General features: G+C 46.5%; 1 pseudogene; it reads right to left on the bottom strand.

Annotated features, from left to right (window-relative positions):
* Window positions 1–15,042: 15,042 nt before the first annotated feature.
* LOC111755653 (large ribosomal subunit protein bL33m-like) lies at window positions 15,043–15,240 on the bottom strand (annotated as a pseudogene).
* Between the last annotated feature and the right edge of the window lie 841 nt (window positions 15,241–16,081).

Genomic DNA, 16,081 nt, shown 5'->3' with positions numbered 1-16,081 from the left:
GGTGCAGGGCACTTTGGTGCTTAAAAAGTATCTTCCCAAATATTACCTCCCTTGACCCCTGCAGCTATTTTTGAGAAATCAGACAGACACATATACCTGTGCCCATTTCATAGCTAAGAGAACTGAGGCACAACCAGATTAGTTTGCTCAGAGTCACACAGATGGGATGAGGCGGAGCCAGAGCTCAAATCTAGGGCTATTTCTTTGCGCACAGGAAAAGTAACAATCCACACAGGAAAGGTACCTTTGGGTAGCAATGTAGAATCAGGAGGAATGGATATGGATTGTGTTTCTGAGGTCACATTCCCGGCTGTATCTTGAGTCAGCTGGGTGAACCTTGGGTGAGTTTCTTAAACCCTTTGTGCTTTAGTTCTTTCCTCTGTAAAACATAAAGAGTAAACAGCATGGAGGCACCTGCTTGTAATCCCAGCACTCAGGAGGCTGAGGCAGGAGGATTGCTGTGAGTTTGAGGCCTGCCTGGGCTACAGAGTAAGTTCAAGCCCAGCCTAAACTGCATAGCAGAAACCCTGTCTCAAAAAAAAAAAAAAAAAAAAAAAAAGGAGTCACCTGTCCCTCTTGGGTTGCAGGAGTGCACATGAGATACAGTACCAGCCAGGCCCAACTGTGCCATTCCTCTTCTATTTTCAGGGGGTGAGAGAGAGCAGATGCTCTGGGCAGGAGCATCTGGAGGGCCCAGGACACTGTCAGGCCCCCCTTTCTGTGCCCGGACCCTTATTTACCTGGGACTTTGTCTTCGCTTCCTTTCCTGAGTCTCTTTCATCTTCCTTTTCCTATCTTAGCTCCATTGTTTTGTTTCTCCCGTCTCCTCTGCTGTGCCTTGCACAGTTCCTTTGAGAGCCCTGGGGGCCTTGCTGATGCCTCCTCATGACTGTTGGCCAAGAACCAACCTTCTAAATTGCTTTGACCTCCACTGAGGAGCGTGTTCCAGAAATGCCTGCCATTTCCCAGGTCTGCTGAAGGATGTGGCTGCAACATCTGGCTTTTCCTGGGAGGAGAGATTTTTGCAGACGAATACCTCCCCCTCTTCACTGCTGCTCCTCCTCAGCCTCAGTCCACATGGTCTCCTTGTTATTAAAACAACAGGAGATGGAGAGGGAGAGGGAGGGGAAGGGAGAGAGATTAGAAATATTATTACAACCTGCCCCCTGGTCTTGCAGAAAGTAATCAGGAGAGAGATGAGGGAGAACTGGGCTCTGTGTTGATTACACCTATTAGTGGGAGATTATTTGCTCATTGTCTGTAAAAAGTGCCTAGCCTTGGCCCAGGTAATTGCCAGCCTAGGTGACCGGCCAGGTCTGGAGCATGCGGGAGGTGAGGCTGTCATTTCCAGCTCACTGGCCTCCATTTGCTGCTTGGTCAAGAGGTTCATATGAAAAGGTTAATTAAGAATCAAGGGATTTGCCCATCAGGTTAAGTCATGAAGACATAGCACAAAGGCCATGTCTATACATGATAACTGCTTTAAAAAACCAATTAAGCCCCACGCAAATTTATTGACACACAGATCTCTTCTCACAGGTTCACAGCTTCTCTGGCCCAGGTGTGTGCTGAGCTCTTTGTTTATTACAAGGATATGAGATCAGCCAGAGTTTGGGTGCTGGTTTTTGGTGCTTCCTTGGGAAATAAGGCTCATCCCACAAAAGGCTCCAAACTGGCTACTTGTTTGCTCCGGGTCTCTAAGGACAGGTTAGAGTAGCTCAACAATTCTTAATCATGGTGGTCTAAGGCTAAGAGGGGAAGGTTATAACAGAACTGTTTTAGACAATCTTTTTAAATTATACTCCAACAGATATTCTGATATATGGCTTTCAGCTGAGACTTGGTATATGTGGCAGATGATGTGGAAGGTCACCTTGCCTTCTCCATCGGCCTGTAAAGCCTTCAGGACTGAGGTCTTCACTTTTCCAGCTGCTTCGGGGAGCACTGGTAGATTATGATTCTCAACTGGACTTTCTGTAGGAACTGCCTCAGCTAAAGCCAGCTAACTCACCCAAGGTTTCACCATCTTCCAGGGGAGACCTCACCCCACTGTGCATGGGAGCTATAGATACTCATTCTTTTTGACTCAAGGCAAGTGTCTTAGTTACTTTTTACTCATTGCTGAGACAAAATACCTGAAGCCCAAGCTGGGAAAGGAAAGGTTTATTTCTTACAGTTTTGGAGGTTTCAGTCCACACTCAGTTGGCTCCAAGGCAGGCGGGCATGGCTGGGCCGCAGTTCATGGCGGCTGCAAACAGCAAGCAGGAACCAGCAAAGAGCGAGACACACCTTCTTCCTGCCATCACATCACATCCTGGCTCCACCCCTTTGTGGGTGGAGCACTGACACCATCAATCTAAGCACTAGACAATGAACCATCACAAATGCACAATGCAAACTCAGGAGGCCTGGGGGCCACAGACACAAACCATGACAGCAAGATAACTTGGAACTTCATCCCAGCTCAGCTGAGTGAGTAAGGCTAGCTGAGAGTGTTTTGAAACTTCACCCAGTTCAGCTCTTTTTACTCTCCTTCCCGTGCCCCACCTCCAGTGTCTGATGCCAAAACTCCCTCAAACAACTTCTCACATGCACATGCAAATCTCCATTTCAGAGCCAGTTTCCCAGTTAAGCTGACCTAAGGCAGAGGGAGGAAGGGAAGGAGGAGGAGACAGAGGGACAGAGAGACAGACAGAGAGAAATGAGAGCATCACCAGATCCTGTGGTCACCAGGAGCTATGCTCCCATTTAGCCAACAAATGTTTGGCTCCTATGGTAACAGTAGTCCTAGAAAACTTCCTGTATATGGAAAGATTTTAAAGACTTTGAAGGGTGAGCAGAATATAGAAGGAAGAAGACAGGCCACAAATTCAGTGGAGTCATTGTATGTTATAATGGTGGTTATTGTTTCATCTCGGTGTGCAGAGAAACCATCATGGTGAAGATATAGTAACCAACTAGATTTTTGAGATTACCATGGAGTACCAAATTTAGTAATTTCATCTCGAGTGGTCCTGTGTAATCTTTAATGGATGCTGGATTACTGCGTATTGAAAAGTCTACCTTGCTCCTTCCATGTGATATGTTCCACTGTCACCCCCATCATTAAAGTGATGCCCACTTCCACCCCAAAGCCTACATCAAACAAGGGTGAGCCCCATGCTCCATGGCATCATTTGAAGCCTTTTTCTGAGCCTATCATCTCATCTCACTTTGAATCTTCTCTGAGTTATTCCTTGAAGCCTCATTCGCTGGCCTCTTGAGCTTCCCTGGACAGTGCTTTGCTTCTCCATGACTCTTGTGACTTTGCCCTCCCATCCTCAGCTTTTGATTCCGTCCCCATTTATAGCCCAGAAATGGCTTTTATTTCATCTACGTATTGCCATGCCAGAGGTCTGCTCAGCCCAGCCTAGCCACACACTTAGTCCCAGCATTTCTCCAAATAGGCAAGTGTTAAGATAGCCTATAAATCCCACAGCCACAAACCAAGTTCCATATTATTGAGAGAAGGACCTGCAAGTTTTGGGCTAGCTGGGATGTGGGACTCTGGCTGGGCCACGTGACCAGGATGGTAGGTGCTGCAAGGTCCCTTCCTTTCTAGGATTCTTGTTTTCTCCTCTCATGTGACCCAGTTTGGGTTCTGGCTCCAGTCTAATGTCTTCGCATAAAGGCAAGTTAAGTTTGAGTGGAGCTGAGCTCTCAGTGAGGTGGTTAGACAGCGTATTGCTAAGAAAATCAAGAAAGTGGTGAGAGAAATCAGACAGAGAGAAATGGCAAGTAAAGGTTCTGTCCATGGTGCTGAACACCACCCCAGGAGAATTAGTCTCTGAGTCTTTTCTGGAGGATTAACACTTAGCTGTGCACAGTGAAGAATCTAAAGGACTTGGGAACCCAGTTTCTGCCATAAAAGGGTCCTTTAGGCAAGTTCAGTACAAATAAACACCCAGTTGAGAACAAACAAATAATTCTGAATAGTTCAAATACTGACAGGTCTTAGAAAACTACATGAGGGTAAGGGATGGGAGGTGTTTGGGGGGTTCTGGTGGTCTTGAGAGAGGGGTCCCTTGAGCAAGCCCCACTGTAGGATCCAGGTCATTTGAATAAAAAATAATTTATAATAAAATGCAATTTCTTTGTTCATCATGACATTTGCTACAAGATTAGAAGCCTAAAGGTCTTGGATATAAAACTAGTTGATCTAAATGTAGCAATACAGTAGTTTAAATGTAGGCATTAGTGCTATGTGTGAAATGTAAACATGCAATTGACCTTAGCTACCTCATTTCCCCAAACAAGCCCTTGCATGATCTTTCAGGATGTTCATAATATAAATCCTGCCTTCCCAAATAAGCCCTAGTTAAGATCTTTAGCCAGATGGATCCATTGTCTGTTGCATGTCTGTTGCAACACAATGGATACATTGAATTATAAACTAATAATATTGATGTATAATTAAGTATAAATAAATGATATTAATGTTTACACTGAAAATAAATAATATAAATTATAATTAGGTATTTTTGTAAGTACCCAAGTGGGTGCCTTTGGGTGAGAAGTAAATGCCTAGGTAAACAGAAAACTCAGGGCATATGGCTCAGAGAACAGCTGCAGTACAGACACGATGCACACTTGGTAACAAGTGGACTAGGTTGTGTTTAACACGAATCTTCACCATTAGTATGTTGTGCGTTGTAATGATGCACTGTAAGCAGATTATATATTTATCAATGGACAGCTCAGTTGCTGAACATGAGAGATGGGGGTCAATGGTTCTATAAGAAATGGAGTCAAGAAATTTGGGTCAGAATTTGGGGTTGAAGAGTTATGATGACGATGTTCCAGAAGAAGATGACATGATTGTATTTGAATAAATGTAGAGTTTTGACATGAATAAATAAATAAGACATCCCCTGAAAATAAGCCCTATTGTGTCTTGTTCACAAATTAATGGAAGACCTGGTCCTGTTAAGTAATCTTTACCATGCTGCCCAGCACCAAACCGCACTCTCACGATCTCTATAGGCAGGAACCCAAAGCAGCAGGACACACACACAGCACGTCTCTGTCACACCCACTGGTGATGGGGGTGCAGTCTCTCCTTCCTCCTCAGCATTCTGAGGACCTGAGCACATAGGGATCGTGGATGTCCCCCTTTTTTCTGCTCCCTGCATGTGCTTTTCCTCTCCTTGATTAAGGAGGTGCTGCAACTTCCTCTCCAACTAGGAGGTTCCCTGCCTTTCCCACTGGGCCTCAAGAGGAGGCAGCTCACAATAGACTTTATCCATACTCTGTGTCTTTGTGGTGACCTAGTCATTCAAGAAGGAAGAAGTGGTTCTTCTCCATGTTTGGAATTGAAAAAAATTAATATTCAGCAGACTAATACACGGATCCCAAACACCACTGCCATATGAGGGGCAGGTAACACAGCTATTTCTTTTGGTTTTTCCTTTGAAACAAGAGGAAGTGGGTACATGATTGAATGAGGCTCTGTGGATTCATCCAAGCAGTCCCTGAACCCAGGCTCTGTTTGCTGGGTACTTACTTATTCTGAGAACTAAGACTCTATCTCTGGGCACTGTTCCCTACTTGGAAACCACTGCTCTTAATTCTGCTTGATTTCCTATCAATGGAGCTGAGCTCGAGAACATAGACCCTAAGGGTCACTTTGTGCCCTAAGACCTTAACCACGGTCAGCTCACTCACAAACACCTCCTTCGATTTCTATTAACCCTCAAGAGAAATGGCAGGGGGCATGGTCATTACTACATCTTACCACCTTGGGAGAACAGCAGGAAGGAGGGATAGATTTTCACTTTCTTAGACAAAACCATCACTCCCGAGGCTGCAGGAGGGATCGAGAGGAGGCTGGTGCAGAGGGGAAAGTTCAGTGTGAAGACATTATTAACTCTGAACTGAGGGGTGATGAAGATTACTCACAGAAGGTTCTAGAAGAAGCATTGAACAAGGATTTTCATGGATGTGGAGAAGTGTTTTAGGGACAGAGGCATAATTAGGATGCTAACAGTGCTTAGGAGCTGGGGGACTCAAGTGGGCTCTGGTGGGCCGGGCAGAGGGAGTGTGAGATGCGTTTGGTGAAGCAGGAATGGACTGGAGGATGTGAGCCTGCTGCAGTCGATCTGCCAAGCAAGGAAGACGCCAACTCTGATGTGGAGTCTCTGTGGGTTGGTGTTTGCTCTGGGACCCCCAAACTTGGGGTAGAATTTAAGGTACAGGCACAAATCGGTGCGAGTGTTGGGCAGATATTGGGGATGCAATTGAGATGGAATTTTATTTGAGTTATTCTGGTTTGGTCTGCATTAATTTTAATTTAGTTGAGAGTATTAATTCACTGCTTATTAGTAATTGGTAATTAGTTCCAACTCAAGCCGATGCTCCTGGGACTGATTGTCAGGCTGTGCTTGCTTTCCCACTAGGAGAGAGGAGAAATGTTTGGTAAATGTTGGATTGGAGGAGAAAATTAGATATTTTTCTCTTCAGTCTATTAATTTGTTATTGTCAATTGCTGTCCCAGTGACTATCATGTGCCCCCCAAATCCCTGACAAATCTGTCACATCTGGCAAGATCGGGGATGGGAGGGAACGCTGGGAGGTACCCAGGAGAGAGCACGCCATGGCTGGCCAGGAGCGCCAGCTACTCGGCTCAGCCATCTCTCACCTGTTGCCTCCAACTCACTTCTGCCCTGATTTCTAGGTGCTGTAGTTGCTTCTAGCAGAAACCCATGAGCTCCCTGTTGGGGCCTCCAAGAGCTTCCCCTTGGGGCCTGCCACCTGCTCCCCTCATCTCTGGTGATACTAGGGCCATTGCTGGAATTCACCACCTGCTGCCTCGTCTGACCCCTCGTCTCCACAGTCCTCCACCTCTTCACCAGATGCCAGTTGGGGACCTGAGGAAGGATAGGGAAAGCGTGTTGAGCCTATTGGCATGAGTGAGTCACTCTGCGTGGGAGCAGATGACAGAATGTGACTCAGTAAGGGAACATAATGTGGAGAGGAAGGCAAGGGTTGCACAACTTCAACTACCCAAGGAAGCGTGGACACCCAGGAGACCGGGAGCTGGTACCCACAGATGCCATACTGACCCGGTGGCCCTTCCCATCTGGGGGCTCTCTGTAGGTCATCGGTGTATATGCTATGGTCTTCCTGACCCCAGTTCATTAACATTCTTCGTCGCTTCCCCATATATTTTATCTTGGTCCCTTTATCTCTCACTTGCCAATGGGGTGAGGGAATAGATGCAGAAATCCTCAGCAAATGGCCTCCCAGCTATTAGATCCACACCTGCCCAAGGGATATGGAGCTGATGGTGTGTTCTGCTCTGAGTTTGAGGGCAGAGTTTGCCATGGGAAAATATTTCTAACATTCTGTCTGAATCAGTGGACATGATGATGTCCTGTGTAGACCTCTCTTCATGGAATATGAGGAAAGGGAATTCTCCTGGCTATGACGAGCTACTGCCTTTCTTCTGTGGCCAGCACTATGACAGATGCAGAAGGCACAGTGATCCAGGAAGACCAGGCCATGCCTATAAAAACAGTGGGGGTGCTGCCTCAAGCCACACTGTACTGACCACTATGTGCCCCAGGGCCTTTGCACATGCTATTTCCGTCATGTGGAAGGTTTCTTCCCTTTATATGATGGTCAATGCCCACACCTGTTTTAAGTCTTTGTTCAGACATCATGTTCTTGATGAAGTGTGCCTGACCATACTGTTTAAAAATCACCCTGTCTCCAGCATTTCACATCTCCCTCTCCTGCTTTATTTCCTTGATACTATCAATCACCATCTAACATACTGTATCTTTTACTTATTTTCTATGCTTGTTTTATGCTTCTTTACATTAGAATACGGGTGCCATGAGCTCGGGACTCAGTCTGTTGTTTACTGCAGTGTTTTCAATACCTAGACAAGCACCTGACATTAAGAAGTTGTGGGATCCATCTTAGTGGAGCTAGTGAATTAAAAACAATTTTGAGTGCTATTAGAATAGATTCTCTACTGAGCAATTGGTCATACATTGCGTGGGACGGAGTGGCCCAGACTGGGATTCAGGACAGCAGGGCTTAGGCAACTGCCCAGCCCCTCAGCAGCAGCAGCATGGAAAGAATAGCAGCTCCCTGCTTCTTCCCAGCTCAGGAAGTGACATCAATGCACAAATTACAGCAGGCCTCCTCCCGTGTGTCCACCTGACTCCACCACTTGGGAGCTGCCTCGGGTTGCAGCAGTCAGATTAAGGCTGGGGTAGGCAGAGGTGGATTGCAGAGGATTCGAGTCCTGTGCTGAGCTCGAAGCACGGCGGAAATGGTGCTTCAGAAGCTGAGAGGAAGAAGGACTCAGTGGAAGAGTTGGGCCCCGGCCCTCACCCTGGACGGGCTCCTGAGCCTCTTCAGCCCCCTCCCCATTTATCCACCTCTCCTCTCATTCTTACGTGCCTTCCAGGTCATTCCAGCCTTGGTGGCCCTTAATTTAAATAATTTGGTGATAGAGCCCTCTTGTATCATTAATTCTGATAATCTGTGTGCTTTGTTTTCTGATTGGCCAACAAGACAAACATCCTGAACGCGCCTCCCCCACCCCTTTGCTGGGAACATAAAATTCCCCGTAGATGGCACAATCACTTACTTCGGGGGCGGGAAGGACATTTTACCACTGTCAGGTCAAATAACCCCATTCTGAAATGAGTGAATTGGGATCCAGAGAAGAATGTTTTCCTGACACCGTATGGTCAAGGTCAGAGCAGCGCCGGAAGTTAAGTCTGCTGGCTCTTGGCCAAGGCAAAAAGAATAAGGAAAGGCTTTGTCTGTGAGGCTGGAAGCGCCTTTCCTTCAGGGACCCAGACTCTGAGATCTAGCCGGAGTCATTTTTCCTTTTGGAGACCAGCATTTCTCTCCCTATAACGCAGATCCCTAGACGTTAAGCTCTGCAGCCCAGGCTGGCAAAGCTGGGCCTATTTCTCCTTGGAAGAAAGGAAGGGAGGGCGAGAGGGAGGCTTACAAGCTCACCTACCTCGCAGCCTGGCCAGCACACAGAGTGAGTGTCTGTTTCCTGATTGACAGATGCACCAAATAAAAGCCAGCCCCGGGTATCTGGAGAGAATTAAATCTCAAGGAAATATTTACTATCAGGGTTCTGCTGCTATGAGGGAGGAGCAGGTTGAGCTGGGCAGACAGCAGGCTGAAAGGGACCTGAATTTCCCCCGTTGCAGGGGAGGCCTGACCTTCAGGGCATGGTGATGCCAGACCCAGGCAAGGGCATAGCTGCGATCTGGGTTGATCTCGCCCTGTTTGGCCTTGGAGACCACCTCGGGAGATTGAAGAGCGTGTGCCATTGTCCCCAGTTACAGGAGGGAACAGTGAGAGCTGGAGAATGAGGGAGTTTTCTGCAACAGATCTGGTGTCGGACCAGGCTTTGCCCTTCACCACGGAGGTGTTTTTGTCCAAACTTTCTAGGTTCTCTGGATTTCTCCACTCAGTCGTGGAAGTTGGACCACCTTTGTGACACAGATTTTTTTCCCCTCTAGTCATGACAGGCACATGTTTGCCTCTTCTGTGGACCTGGCCACTTCCAGGACCACCAAAGGGACTGTAATGCAAACCCGCTCCAGAAAGCTCATCAGAACAATGACCACTGTCAAGGGCACTGCAGGGAGTCACTGGCCTGTGATTTATGTAACAACCGCAAAGCTTGCGCACTTGGTGTTTAGGAAGGAAATCTCCACAGAGCTGCTGGTTAACAGCCTGAAATAGTCTTCCCAGGTCTCCTGGCTCGGACGCCTGGTTCCGGGTTCCTGGGTGCACCCCAAGGTGTCATCCATTGAGAGGAGACAGAGCTCTGTAAGCCTAAATGTCTAGCTTCCATGCCCTGTGCTGAGCCTGGGGCCCTGTAGCCCCTCCCTTTACCTCCCCCACTGAGCAGGACAAATGCCCAGATGCCTGTTCTGATCTGGCAGATCCAGCTTTGAACCCGCTCTTGCCCAGCTTCTGGGCTCTGAGCTGGCTTTCTCTATATGTCTGTGTCTTCAGTGAATACTGCCATCCAGGGAGGTTGACTTGCCAAGCCTTGCTTGAGTCGCATGCTCTTAGGTCCCCTGGGGACGGCAGGCAAGGGTGGGCGCTGGCACGAGGAAGGTAGCTGCCCAGGCAGTTCCCGCTGGAGCACAGAGCACTGTAGCCTGCAGAGCCAAACACTGCTGAGAGCCCTGATCAAGGCCATTCCCACCTCCGGAAGGACAAGCCAGGCTCGGGGCAGTGCTGGCTTGCCATGTGGGCCCTCTGGGCATTACAGAGGCTGCCTTGGTGAATCCCAGACTTCTTTTTGCCCTAGGCACAGTCTAGTGCTGATTTCACAGTGAGACTGCTGACCATTCCAATGGAATTGAAGCCAGAGGAAGAAGAAGAAAATGACCATCAATATTAGGAGCAGTAGAGGATGGTGACTTCTTCCTGGCTCATCTCACTCGTTCTCATCAGCCCTGTGTTACAGCAGTGCTACTTTACCCAAAGACACATAGACTACAACTCAGAGAGGCCAAGCAGCTGGCCTGGGGTCACACAGCGGGTCACTGCATCAGGGGCCTGAACCAGGGACAAGAAAGCCAGGAATTGGAATCTTATTCGTCGGTGGGCAAAAGGGGGCCACGTTTCTCCTTCCCCTTTGCCCGGGTTGGATGAAGACCCTCTTTCCGTGTCCTCTCTGTGCCACTCCCCCATCCTCCTCCTGTGGCCCCAGCCGTGGGATTTCTTCTGTTCAGGAAAGAAGTGAATCCTCATTTCCTGGCAGCAGAAATCGATAATTTATGAACTATTGCTCCAGCCAGAACAGAGAGTAATATTTTTTAATGCATCTTAAAATCCAGTATTAACAAGTCCTCTAAAGGGTGAAAATATTTGAATGAGGAGAAATGGATGTTTTACGAATCAGAAGGGGAGCAGTGCTCTGAAGTGGGCTGAGGCACGGCTGGGGAGGCAGGAGGGTCTCCTGTCTGGAGTTTCTAAGCCCAGACACCATTGGGTGGGGCAGGGGAGACCTCACGGGGCACATGCCCTGGCAGAGTGGTGCAGAGCTAGGCTCCAGCGAGCGCCTGAAGGATCTGCATTCATGGGTGTTATCATGTGTGTCCACGTCGAAGATGACTGTGGATTCTAAGTGCCAGCCTCTCAGGACCTGCTCCTCCAGAATGACCGGCCCTCCAAGCCTTCCTGTCCTGGTAGCTGTAGATGGTCACTGTCCACAGCAGACTGGGTGACTTACAGCCATTTTTTACTATACCGTCGTCATCACAGACAAGTACACAGCCTGATCCTGTGGACTTGGCTTTGGCAGATGAAACATGGGTGGCCATGACTTAGAGCCCGTCGGGTATCAACCGGTACCTCCTATTCCTCCATCTGGTTATGGGGTGAGATACAGGGGGAGAGGTCACCCCTACCAACCTGCAGAATAGGGAGCTCATTGCAATGAGACACTGAGTGCTGGAGGCTGTTTGTCACACAGCATTGTCACAGAAAAGACAGCACGCTATTCCTTTGTCCCCTAACACTCCCCCCATCAGAGAAAGTCTTTAGCTGAGCTCCTGGTGGTAAAATCCATTAATTTTGAAGAGTACCCAGTTTCCTCTCAGACAAGCTCCCCGTTTTGAAAGCCATCTTATAGCAGCAAACCTTGCCCCAGGACCCTCCTCAAACCCCCACCCCCACCCCAGTGAAGTTCAGGAAGTGGTAGGGAGAGGTAACAGCAAGAAAAAGCAAGTTATAAATTAGTTACCCTTGGAAATTGATTACATTTTAATGTCTATTTTATAGAACAGAACAGCAGTTTATAAACAACTGCAAAGCAGTGTACAAACAGAAAAGTGGGATTTATTCCATCAGGGCTGATATCACTGCAGATTCACAGATTCCTTGCAAGCTGAATTCACAGGGACTGGGAAGCGAGAGAAAATTTTGTTACACCACAAACTGTATCCCAGCAAGCCACTTCAGCCCCCTAGACCTCAGTTTGTGCTTCTGTAAAATGGTGACAGGTACACTTTTCTCCAAGGCCTCTCTGATACTAGAGTAAGAATGTTAATAGTGGAGCGTATGGTAGACGGGAAGGTACCCCATTTGTTCTATCCATGCTGCTTTTTTTCAGTACTGTGACTGCAGGTTCAGGGCCAACACTCAGCCTCAGTTTTCTCATCTGCAGAATGGAAAGCATGGTTCTTACCTCAGAGAATGGAGGGGTGGTCCAGAGCTCTGAATGTGAATGTTCCAAGTAGATGCTGAAATAATTCTCCCTCTCTTTTTCCTCTGCAAATCCCTCCTACTTTTTATGTTCAGGGCTCAAGGTTCACCTTTCCAATAACTTCCCAAGGTCCCTCACTCTAAGGTCTCTTTCTCTAGTAAAAAGTCCCTCTCAGAAATGCATTCATTACAAGCTAAAGACCTGACAGCTGATGTCAGTTATAGAAGATTTAATAGCAAATTAATTCAAGATCCTGTTTACACGCATCAACTTTGATCATGTACTGCTTTGACCTACAGTCTTGTGCCTTAATTAAAGCAATCAGTGTGCGGCAGTGAGTGACAGTGTGGATTTCTCAGGCCCCTGCCAGTATCACACTTGCCTGAATTACCTGAGGACAGGCCAGCTCAGCCTGTCCACACCTGGTGCTCATAATGTGACCAGGCCCTCACCCAGGACACTTTGCTATTCTTCCTCATGGAATTGGGAATAGATCCCACCAAGCAGCTAAACTGTGCAAGAGGAACATTTGCTACAGCAGGGATCGTAGCATCTTTTTAGTGACCACTTTTTATTTTTCACACCAATAACGGCCACAGTGACCTCCTGAGTCAGCAAAACATGTGCTCCAATCCCATAAGTCCCTGCCAGAGTCCTCTTGTCTTGGACTTTGCTCTGCCATGAGGACACTGGCAAGCTATTTATACTACTAATAGCAAGGATTGGCTGAGTGTTCACTTACGGTCATTTTAAGTGTGGCGGTGAACGGCACAAGTTATGAAAATGCAGATGCCAACAGACACATGAAGAAAAAAGGCTCAACATCACTAATCATGAGAGGAATGCAAATTAAAACCACAGTGAGCTAGCACCTCACACCTGTCAGAACTGCTGTTATCAAAAGGACAAAGCACAATCACTGCTGGAAGGATGTGGTGACAAGGGAACCCCTGTTGGTGAGAACATAAATTAGCACAGTCATTATCAAAGTAGGACAGAGATTCCTCAGAAAGTTAAAAAGAGAGCTATCATCTGACCCACCAGTCCCACTACTGGATATCTAACTAAGGAAATGAAATCAGTATGTGAGGTGATGTCTGCGCTGCCGTGTTCACTGAGCACTATCCGTGATAGCTCAGGGACGGAATCAGTGTGTGTGTCTACCATTGGGTGAATGGATGGAGAAAATGGTGGGCATACACAATGGATCCTGTTCAGTCTTCCAAAGAAAAGGGATCCGTCCTGTTCAGTATCACAGAGGAACCTGGGGGGCATTATGTTAAGGGGAAGAAGCCAGCACAGGAAGACGACTACACGATCTCTGATGTGGAAACTAAAAAATTTGAACTCAGAAACAGAAGTTTGGAGAAGTACCTTACCCAGCATCACACAGCAAATGAGAGCCCAGCTCGGCGTGCCGTGAGCTGCTGCAGCCAGTACCTGTGTGGTAGTGAAGAAATCGATCCCTGCTTGGACAAACAGTCTGCGGGAACTGTTGGGCTGATGGCTTCCAAGCCTCGCTGAGCATCACGAGGTCCTGGGGAAGCAGTTAAGATGCACATCCCCAGGCCTGACCCCTCTCCTGAGGCAGCTCCTCTGAAGGATGGCTAAGCAATGCCTAGTGGCCGGCAAAGCCCCCAGGCAGTGAGGCGCGGGGCTGGCTGTCAGCACTGAGGGTGGTCTTCACGCGGCCCCACTGTCTCCCCACCAACCTCACGCTGCACACTGTGCTGGCAGAGGCCATCTGCCATTAGATGGGGTCCTGCTCGTGAAAGAGAACACAGTGGCAAACCATGTTCACCCTTTGCGCTTTGAATTTTCTTGTTAACGTACCCTGAAGCTCTTTTCCATGTCAGAGCACAGCATAGGCACACCGCTTGCGCACTGGCTTCTGTTCTGTTTTGTGGGTAATTGTATTAATTCTTCTCTTTAGATTGTCTTCAACAGCAGCTTCCACACAATGGCCCTGCACACACATGCTTACGCGTTTCATCCACGGGGTAAATGACTAGAAGTAGAATTTCTGGGTAAAGAGCATATGAATTTTTAATTTTGAGGGCCCAAACTGGCCTCTTCAGAGACTGTAGTAATTTACATGATCACCAGAAAATGTGTTACTTTGCTGATTTGATGGGGGGGGGGGGAGCCTATCTTTTTATAACCTAATTTGCGTTTATTTTATAAGTGAGTTAGAGTATTTTTTCATATTGTTTTTCCTTCCTCATCAACATTCGTATGCTTTACTTGCTAGTTTTACATCGGGATTGTTTTTCTTTTATCTTGTGGATTTGGGGAGAAATTCACATTGTAAAAAGTCAAACCCTTTCCCTGAGCTAGAGATGACAATTCACTGTTTGCTTATGTATGATATTTTTTTTTCCACAGAGGAAAGCTTAACTTTTTTATGTAGTCAAAATTATCAACTTTTTTTTTCATGGTTTCTTTGTTTTGTATCACATTTGAAAAGGTCTCCCTATCTCCAAATTAATGTTTAAAGATCTTTAAATAGTGCTTTCTGATTTTGTTTTTCATGTTTTAAGACTGACACAGTTGACATTTATTTTATTTTAACATTTTTATTAAGAGCTGTAAAAATATACAGAAAGATAAATAAATGTGATGCAATGATATTTGGCTAATACAAGAACTTTCTTTCAAATTACTGTCTTTCATTATGACCTTCAAATCACAGGAGGCAGTTGATACTCCGCTGTTTCTTATAGGCTGTAGGGTTTCTGAATTAGAATCCCACCCTCAAGCTTGTCATTTACAAATAAAACTCATTGTCAAGCCACTGTTTAGAGAGAGCATTTTTTTTCCTGTTCCACAAAGAGGACTTACTTTTTCCAAAGTGGATCATAACACAAGAGAATCAGCTTCTCCCAGAGAGGGCCTTTCCTGGCATTGAAGGTTATACCTGTCCCAGCCTGGCTCGCTGTTTTCACCAGAAGGATTTTTAACTTGCTCTTGGCAAAGGAGACCACAGAGAGGAACATCACTACTGCACCTCTGGCTTAAATTTACTTTTGTATAAGATACAATGTTTGCATGTATAAGATAGTATACGATACCAGAAGATGCATAATATGTATAAGATAGTATAAGATACAAGAGCTTTAGCATGTTTTGAAACATTTTTATTTAAGCCCAATAACTTATCAAACTTAACCTTATATAAATATGCAAGTGAGATTGTACTGGCTCAACTTTTTTGAGAAAGAGAGATGTAAACAACTTTGTTTTCCAATTATCCCATGCATTTCATAAGTAATCCATGTTATACCCAGTCATTTGAAACACAATTTTTATATATTCTAAATTGCTGACTTGTTCTGTTTTCTTTCTACACTTTCTCCCTGTTTTATTGATCTGTCTGATCCTGTTGTTTTAATCTCCATAGCTTCTTGCTATTTTGGATACCTGGTAGATGGAGGCCCTTCACTCTTCCTTTATAGAATGTATCTGCCTATTCTTGCTGGGCTATTGTTCTGTATGAACTTTACAATGAGCCTACTAATTCCAAGAAGGAAGGACTTTCAGAGTTGATGTGGATGAGCAGCTGTTGAGTTTAGATCTAGAAGTCCCCTAAAATCCTAACTTGTTCAGAGAGAGGGTTATTCAAAGGTGATTAGATCATGGGGGCATTGTACTCACCCGTGAACAAATCTGTTGGTGAATCCATGGCCGAATGAGCCATTAGGAGGTGGGGTCTGGTTGAGAGAAAGTCCAGTGACAGAAAGCATTTATCTCCCTACCCAGCTCCTCCGTTCACTCTTTGCTCCCTGGCCACCATGATGTGAGCAGCTTTCCTCCACCAGACCCATCCACCGTGCTTTT

This window comes from Cavia porcellus, unplaced genomic scaffold (genome assembly GCF_034190915.1).
Source record: "Cavia porcellus strain 051 isolate PalLab524CR breed Dunkin Hartley unplaced genomic scaffold, mCavPor4.1 scaffold_32, whole genome shotgun sequence".
NCBI classification, from domain to species: domain Eukaryota; kingdom Metazoa; phylum Chordata; class Mammalia; order Rodentia; family Caviidae; genus Cavia; species Cavia porcellus.
This window is presented reverse-complemented; position numbering and strand designations above follow the sequence as displayed.